Genomic DNA, 9,378 nt, shown 5'->3' with positions numbered 1-9,378 from the left:
GTTCATAGATTATAGTCCAACGTCCAAACATCATATTCAGGGTGGACCAGCATAACTGGGATCCCGGTCTTGCGACTCAAACTTCCCCCGATGAAGCTTAAGCAGATCTGAGATGACAGAATCAGGACCCAAGGATCTTTTTTCATGTCTTTTGACAAGTTGGAGTTCAAAAGGTAATTAACCTGACTTTGAAGGAGGTCCATCACTGGTACTTAGCTATAGAAAAGCGGTGTAGAAACTAGACTAACAGGTGATGCTGGTGGTAGAATGTCTGTGCACAACGGGGTAAAGAATGTCACTGACACCAAAAGCCAAAAATTAAAATGTCTGTACACTAATGCGAGGAGCCTAGGTAACAAGATGGAGGAACTGGAGCTACTGGTGCAGGAAGTGAAACCAGATATTATAGGGATAACAGAAACCTGGTGAAATAGTACTCATGACTGGAGTACAGGTATTGAAGGCTATGTGCTGTTTAGAAAAGACAGGAAGAAAGGCAAAGGTGGTGGAGTAGCACTGTACATCTAATGATGAGGTAACTGTAATGAATAAGAAGTGATGAATGGATAAGACAGAGTCTGTCTGGACAAAATCACACGGGTAAAAAGCTACTAGAGCTCCCCTGAATAGTGCTTGGGTGTGCTAGCAGACCGCAGGATCTGATTTGGTATGGATAGAGACCTCTTTAATGTCTTCAATGAGTAAACACTAAGGGAAATGTGTGATCATGGAGACTTTAACTTCCCAGTATAGACTGGAGGACAAGTGCTTGCAAGAATAATAGGGGTCAGATTTTTCTGGATGTGATAGCGGATGGATTTCTTCACCAAGTAGTTGAAGTACCAACAAGAGGGATGCCATTTAGATTTGGTTTTGGTGAGCAGTGAGGACCTCGTAGAAGAAATGGTGGTAGGGGACAACCTTGGTTCGAGTGATCATGCTGATTCAGTTCAAACTAGATGGAAGGGATAAACAACGTAGATCTGGATTAGGGTTTTTGACTTCTCAGGCTAATTTTAAAGGAGTTAAGGAAATTAGTTAGGGAAGTGGATGGACGGAGGAACTTTGGATTTAATGCAGAGGAGGCCTGGAATTACTTTAAGTCGAAGCGCAGAAACTGTCGGAAGCCTGCATCCTAAGAAGGGGAAAAAAACCAAGGGCAGGAGTTGTAGGCCAGCTGGATGAGCAAGCATCTCAGAGAGGGATAGGAAAAGCAGAAAGCTTACAGGAGTGGAAAGAAAGGCGGGATTAGCAAGGGAAGCTACCTTAGTGAGGTCAGAACATGTAGGGATAAATTGAGGAAGGCTAAAAGCCATGTAGAACTGACCTTGCAAAGGGAATTAAAACCAATAGTAAAAGGTTCTACGCACAAAAATAAGAAGAAAACAAAGAAAGAAAAAGTGGGCCGTATACACTGAGGATGGAATGGAGGTTAAGATAACTCAGGCATGGCCCAATATCTAATAAGTACTTTGCCTCAGTCTTTAATAAGACTAGTGAGGAGTTTAGGGATGATGGAGGGATGATGAAATGGGAAATGAGGATATGAGGTGGATATTACTGCATCTGAGTAGAGGCCAACTTGAACAGCTTAATGGGACAAAATTGGAGGGCCCGGACAATCTCCATTCCGAAGGAATAAATTAAAGGAAACTGCGCATGGAAAATGCCGAGCAAAGCCCCGGTTAGCTGAAAGGAATTTTTAATCAATCGGTAAACTCGCGGGGTTGTACCGTACGACTGGGGAAGGAATTTCTAATGTATTCCTATTTTTCAGAAAGGGAAAAAGGTGATCCGGGTACTAGTTAGGGCCTGTTAGCTTGACGTCTTAGTATGTAAGCGTCTTGGAAAAAATTTTAAAGAAGGAAAGTAGTTAAGGACATGACGGTCAATGTCAATGGGACAAATTTGCAAACATGGATTTACTAAGTAGATCGTGCCAAACCACCTGATCTCCTTCTTTGAGAAAGGTGACAGATATACTTAGACAAAGGAAATGCAGTAATGCTAATTTACCTCGATTTCAGTAAGGCGTTTGACACTTTGCATGGGGAACTGTTAGTTTAAAATTGGAAAAAGATGGGATGAATATGAAATGTGTAAGTGGATAAGGGAACTGTTTAAAAGGGAGATTCCAGCGGGTTCGTTATGAAGGCGTGAACTGGAAAGAGTTTACTAGTGGAGTCCCTCAAGGATCGTTTTGGACGAATCTTATTTAAACCTATTTATTACTGACCTTGGCACAAAGAGCGGGGATGGCTAATAAAGTTTGCGGATGACACGAAAGCTAGGGTATGCTAACACAGAGGAAGGACCGGAACTATACAGAAGATCTGGACCACCTTGTAAAACTGGAGAGAGTAATAGTAATAGAGGTAAAACATAATAGGTGGAAAGTGCGAAGTATGCACTAGGGATAATAATAAGAATTTTAGATATACATGGGACGCATACAGTGGCTGCAACAAGGAGCGAGACAGAGACTTGGAGATCGAGGTATTTGGTTGATAGCAGGTGCTATGACCAGCCAATGCGATATGCCCGTTGAACAAAAGCAAGCGGTCTTTAGGATGCATCAGCGCGAGGTATTTCCGCAAGATAAGGAGGTGTTGGCGAGTACCGATTATAATCAAGCGCTTGGTGAGACCCACCTGCGGGGGGGATATTGTGCTGCAGTTCTGGCATGTCCCATGTTGAAGGATGATATTGCAAACTTGGAACAGGTCAGAGATGGGCTACTAGGATGATCAAAGATGGAAAACTGCCTTATGAAAGGAGACTCAAAGAAGCTTCGCTTGTTGTAGCCTTGCCAAAAGACAGGCTGCTGGGGGATATGCTTGCTCTATATAAATATTATCAGGGATTAACGTTAGGAGGAGAGAATTATTTAAGCTTGAGTACATATGTGAGCCACAAGGACAATGGGTACAAAACTGTGATATTAGGAAGTTTAGCACTAGAATAGACGAAGTTTCTAACCTTAGGGGAGTGAAGTTCTGCGAACAGCCTTCCCAGACAGTAGTGGGGCAAAAAGACAACCTGCTTTAAGACTTAGCTTAGAATATATTAGGGGTGATATGATGGGATAGTTTAATTGGCCATGATCTTGGATTATCCCAAGCAATAGTCTGTCAAGATGGGTCGTGAGGGGAATGTGGATGGATAGGATGATCTGATTAACTGCACGAATTCTTTCTGGCGTGCTGTTGGCTGGGATCTTGCCCACATTCTCAGGGTTAGCTGATCGCCATATTGGGCGGAGGGAAGTTTTTCCTCCAGGCGGTGGATTGAAGACGGCCCTGGAGGTTTTTCGCCTCTCCTCCGCAGCTGGGGCATGGTCACTTGCGGGTGATTCTCTGCAGCTTGAGGTCTTCAAACCACAATTTTGAGGACTTCAATAACTCAGTCATGGGTTAGGGGTTGTTATAAAAGTGGATGGGTAGGGTTCTGTGGCCTGCTTTGTGCAGGAGGTCAGACTAGATGATCATATTGGTCCCTTCTGACCTACGAATCTATGAGTCTACAAGGCAATTTGCTTGTTCCTCCACCATTCACAGGACATTTCAAAGAGAGATGAATACTGAGATATCCCATGTTTACAATTAATTTAAATGCTTGGATGTACTTTTGATCTCTGAACTATCAGAATACAGCATAGACTGGGACTGTTGGTTACATTATCAACCCTACTAATACATAGGGAAATACACAAAACCACACACATTATCTCCCCAGTCTTTTGAGGGTTATTTATTCTGCAGGATGTTTAGCCCTTTCCAGCCATGCGTCACAGTCATCTTCTCCCCTCTCCCTTCTGTCTCCATCCAGTGAAGGGTTGTTTCCAGTGCTTTGTCTAGTAGAGTTTTAAACATTACCCTGTAGTTAAAAATGACAACATTGTGGCCTACAGCTATAGAGAATGCCATGGGACAGATATGACGTCTGAGCTTGAAACCAGTGAGCACCATCTGATGCTTTGGGGCCCAGATTCTGAGAACAGTTACACCTTGGTCCTCTTGGTTCAGTTAGAGCAAGACTGTTGCATTTTAGCCCTGATTCAGCAAGGCACTTAACTTCATGAGAAATCCCTTTGATGGCACTAGAACTACGCATATGTCTAAAATCAGACATGTGCTTCCATAGTTTAAGGCCAGAAGGGACCATTAGATCATCTAGCCTGACCTCCTATATGTTAGAGACCACTGAATTTCACCCAGATAGCCCTATACTCAGCCCAATGATTTAAGTCAGTCCTGGGGAGACTAAACTGTTGTGCGCCACAGGTCAAGAGCAGAAGAGGTCGCAGTGCCCCCAGTATCCAAGAACACTGTAATGGCAAGGAAATGATTAGGTAAGATTTACCCATTTGATCCATACCCAGCGTAGTAGAGGAAGAAGGAAAAACTCCCAGGTCCCTGCCAATTTGTAGAGGGGGAAAATTCCTTCCTAAACACAGACTAGTGATTGATTTGACCCTGTGCAAGTGAGCAAGACACATCAGCCAGGCATCTCAAAAAGATGATTCTCTGTACTACCGCAGAACCCTGCTCCACCCTGTCTAGTGTCCCACCTCCAGCTGTGGCTAATCTCTGATGCTTCAAAGGAAGGCATCAAAACCCCAACCAAACCAAACCAAAAATACCCAGAATACATTTTACCAATTATGCACTGGAGGTGGAGGGGAAGAAATTCCCTGCAGGTGACCAATTAAACACCTGACACATGAGATTTGATTACCCCATTGTCTTAATCCAGAGCTGCAAGTGTTATGAGTCTGTTGAAGACAACTGTGACAAAGTTCCTCCTCTACCTTGGTGGGTCCTGCGCTTATTGGCAGATTTGCTCACCTCACTGATCTTCCCCACAGTCTGGGTCAGCTCCTCCTGTGTCTGATCAGGAGTTGGGAGGTTTGGGGGGAACGGCCGCCCCTTACTCTGGTTCCAGCAGGGCCGTGATCGCAGCTGTCTATAGTGCCTACTGTAACAGCTGCATGACAGCTACAACTCCCTGAGTTACTCCCATGGCCTCCTCCAAACACTCTTTATCCTCACCACAGGACTCTCCTGGTGTCTGATAAACGCTTGTACTCCTAGTCCTCCAGCAGCACCTCGTCACTCTCAGCTCCTTGTGCCTCTTGCTCCCGCTCCTCACACACACTTCCTCTCCTCTGGCTCCCCCTCCCTGCTGGGTGAGCTCCTTTTTAACCAGGTGCCTGATTAGCCTGCGTTGATTGGTGAGGGTCTAACAGCGGTCCTGCCGTATTGGTTCTAGCAGGTTCCTGATTACTCTAGTGCAGCCCCTGCTCTGGTCACTCAGGGAACAGAAAAGTACTCACCTAGTGACCAGTATATTTGCCCTCTACCAGACTCCTGTACCCCACTGGTTTGGGTCTGTCACACAATGCAGGCAATTCCATTTGCCCCATGGCCCATGAAGGCTGAGGATGAACCAGGGGGACTCCTAGATTAACAAATGCAAGGCTAGAAGGGACTACCATGCGCACCCACCTGAGCCCCTGCGGGTATCAGCCGTAGAATTTCTCCCAGAAGCTGGATTAAAGCATAGCTTTTAGAAAAATATCCAATCTCACTTTAGACTCCAAGCAGTGGTGAGTCTGCCACCTCCCCTGATAAGCTCTTCCTATGTTTAATTACACTTAATGCTAGGAAATAGCATCTTATTTCAAGGTTTTATGTGTTTAATTTCAGCTTCTGGCCACTGGATCTTCTTATGCCTTTTTCTGCAAGATTGAAAAACTCCCCATTATCAGATCTTTTTTCCATGTGTAAGGACCTATATACCCAGAGATCAAGTCCCCTCTCAACCTTCTTTTTGACAAACTGTAAGTTGAGCTCCTTAAGCATCACATTATAAGGCTTGTTTTCCAGCCCCTGGTTCATTTTTGTGCCATCCATGCATGAATTCCCATCAGAATTTCCACATCCTTCTTGAGGTGTTGGCACCAGAACTGGAACACTGGTCTCACTAGTGCTGCGTACAGAGGCAACATCGCTTCTCTACTTCTACTTGATATTTACCTTTTTATACATGGAAGGATCGCATCAGCCCTTTTGGACCAAGCATTGCACTGGGAGCGCGTGTTGAGGAGATTGTCTAGGATGACCCCCTAAGTCCTTCTCTGAGTCACTGCTTTCCAAGACAGTCTCCCACCCTGTAGGGTATAACCTGCAATCTTGGTTCTCAGCATTTGGCTGTATTAAAAAGCATACTTCAGTGCTTTTCTGAATCAGGCCTCTAACCCCAGCCATGGTCCCACTCAGAATAACCTAAAAGCTACTGACAAAGTTTCTTAAGAAGTTGTGCCCCCCACAGACATTATCGTCTTGATGGTTGCTGCTGGACAGAAGATGGGAGGATTCTGTGTGGAGACAGCAGGAACTCTTGGATAAAATGGCAATGGGCTATGTTCAGAGCAGAACACGGATCTCTGTTTTGCTTTCAGTGTAGCTGCAAACAAGGAATTAAACTACATTGCAGTGAACTATTGCTACATGACAGAAAGCACCGTTTTCAGCTAGGGCAAGGATTCTAATCTCTTTTGACAAAGGACAAGCTCAAACAATATAGAATACCAGGCAGAGGTAATATATTACCACTCACGAGGAAACAGGCTAAAACTCGCTCAAGGCAGAGCTCCTCATAAGTTATAAGGGGTTCATTCTGGGCTGGCAGTAGGTTGTATTATGGCCCTGCCTGCTCTGTCTTTTATTTACACAACATCATTTTTCACTTTAATGGTGGTTTTTCAGTCGGCTTTATAAAGGCTGTTACTAATTGGATTGGAGTCGTAGGCTTTGCCAGGACTCAGAACAAGGCCAGCATTGGTTAAATGAAAATGGTGAATTTTGCCATCTAGCATTTCTAAGCATTTTGAATAGCCGTCTCCTGAGCTGGGTGGCAATGGGGGAGGGACATTGTAATGATTGGAAGAGAGAAATTTAGCACAGGAGTTTAACCCACTTGTTGCTCAGAAACTCAGATGTGCTCTCCAGTTGCAGTGATTCGGTAGAATGCCAGTATATAAGGGGTTAAAACAGAGCAGCAGGAAGAGAGGAAAAATACCCTACAGCTTTTTGCAAATAAACTTTACAGCCTTCCTGGGGAGAGATGTGCTTTCTTTTTAAGAATGTGGGTTTAAAGATCAATGTTCTCAGCTTTCATTCTTTGGGAAAATGTGATTTTTAAATTGATTTTCTAGAGTTGCAACACCTGTTGGAACACTCTGAAAAGATCCCCTTTCCTAGGGCTTTGGAAAAACCAAAAAAGCAAAGTCTACCCCCAAACACTTCATATCAGGTTGTACTGGGACATCCCAGTACATGCTTCAAACTTCTTTAAACAGGGACCTGTCCATTTACTTGCCCACAAGGTGCCAGGTGTCCTCTATAAATAAGTGAATGATGCTAGGCGCAGGCGTACTAGAAGCTTTAGTAAGTGCAATGTAGGTCTCAAGCAAAACTAGATGTATTAAATATAGCTCTAGCCCTTTGCCTTAATGCTGAGTTCGAGTGTTAGCTAAAAGCGCCCAGTAATCTAGTCAACAAGACTTGGTGGTCCTGGGTTCCTATTTTATCCAAACTAACCAACTCACTCATCTGATATGGCAACTTCATTCTCAAAATAACTGCAGCCCACATATTAAAACTCTCAGCAGTGATGTCACATTTTTAGCTACATAGGGGTTGTCGAGACTGGAAAAAGGTTGAAGTCAGGCTGGACCATGACCTTCTCCCTAGCACAGGTGAAAGGTAATGCTTTGTACCTCGACTGAGCTGGTTAAGGTCTACCCTAGCTCTCTCTCCAGATACAGTAATTCTGTCTTCCATGCCCATTCATATTTTGGATTCTATGTTGAGACTGCCAAGGTATAAGAGAGAAAAACCACTGACAGGTGGCAGGTGATTTAGTGAGGTGTCCCCTAGGAATGTCCCCAAAACTGAGTTCCTAAATCTTGTGTGTATTTTATTTAAAACAGGAAGGTTCCTTTCTACCACCTTCAACTATTGCAATGGGTCACACACTGCAAAATCCTTCCTTATGGCCCCAGTCACCACAATAGATTCATCTTGGTTCCAGTGAATTGTCAAAGACATGCTGATCACCAGGGCTCCGTGTGGGGCTTTGCCTGCCTATCTGCATTGCATTGCAGGATCAGATTCCTAGTTAGGAGAACAAGACAGATGAAGGTGAGAGGTAGAGAGACACTGATGATGTAAATGGTAGATGGCTTTCCTTTTAAGCCAGTCTTGTAAAAAATTGTCAGCAAAATATTACAAATAGAGAGGCTGCCACTACCATAAGCATAAATGATTCAAGCTTTTTGGTAAGAAACAGAACACAGTAGCTTATTGGTAGGCCGGGAGTATTGCTATGAAGCACTATGTTTATTCTGAAAGGGAATTAGGACTGTGCAAGCATTCACATTGCCTCATCAATATGCCAAAGTCATCATTAGTTGACCATTCCAAATTCAGTCTAATGCTGAAGCATAACATATGCCGCTGTTCTTTAGCACAATTGCTTTGTGACCTCAAATAAATACAGATGAAGTGAAAGTCAAGAGACATACAATGGGAACAAAATTTAAATACAGGGAACTGATTAGTGACATGAAGTAAAATGGTAACTTGTGAAATGATGCTTCTGCAATGGAGAAAAAGGTTTACAAGAAGGGAGCAAAAATTCATAAGAAACCTAATTGCTTGGGTGTTTGTTTCCCCCTCTAAAAGGTGTGACTGTTTTTGCAGCCATCCTAAATAAGTTCAGCTCCCTTTGTGTTTGAGGACAGAAAGTTGCTAGTGCTGTTTTAAAGAGCCTGCAAGGGAAATGGGGAAGTTTATCTTGCTTTGATATAGGAGTTTTCAGCTCTTGTCATCTCCTGGTACGTTGATAGCTAAATTATCTCACTTCAGTATGCAAAAGTTAGCTTGTCCTTGTCCAGGTGTTCTGAGGTAGCTTTAACAGTGATAGAGCAAAACTTCTGCATTTGACTGTGGTCAGTGGCAGTAAGGTGCCTAAAGAACTTCAATAATGCTGGCCTTTGGAGCCTACGTTTTACTGAAAGTCAATGAGACTTACAGGTGCTTAAATTCCTAAGTCAATTTTGAAAATGGGACATGGCCTACAGGATTTATATGGCTTTGCAGCTCTGAGTGGAGCAACACCTAAATACCTTTAAAAATCTTGGCCTGTGGTCCTTTTTGGGAACTCTCTCTTCCTTTTACAGGTCTTGGCTATGCACAAAAATCCTGTCCCCAAAAAAGACAACAGGAATTTTGCCATTGACATCAATGGAGCTACGATTTCATGCGAAGTTACATGGATTTAACTATAATCTGTTTTTATATAGATTGAGTT

Source organism: Chelonoidis abingdonii, chromosome 10 (assembly GCF_003597395.2).
Source record: "Chelonoidis abingdonii isolate Lonesome George chromosome 10, CheloAbing_2.0, whole genome shotgun sequence".
NCBI classification, from domain to species: Eukaryota; Metazoa; Chordata; order Testudines; family Testudinidae; genus Chelonoidis; species Chelonoidis abingdonii.
Note: the sequence above shows the minus strand (reverse complement) of the source record.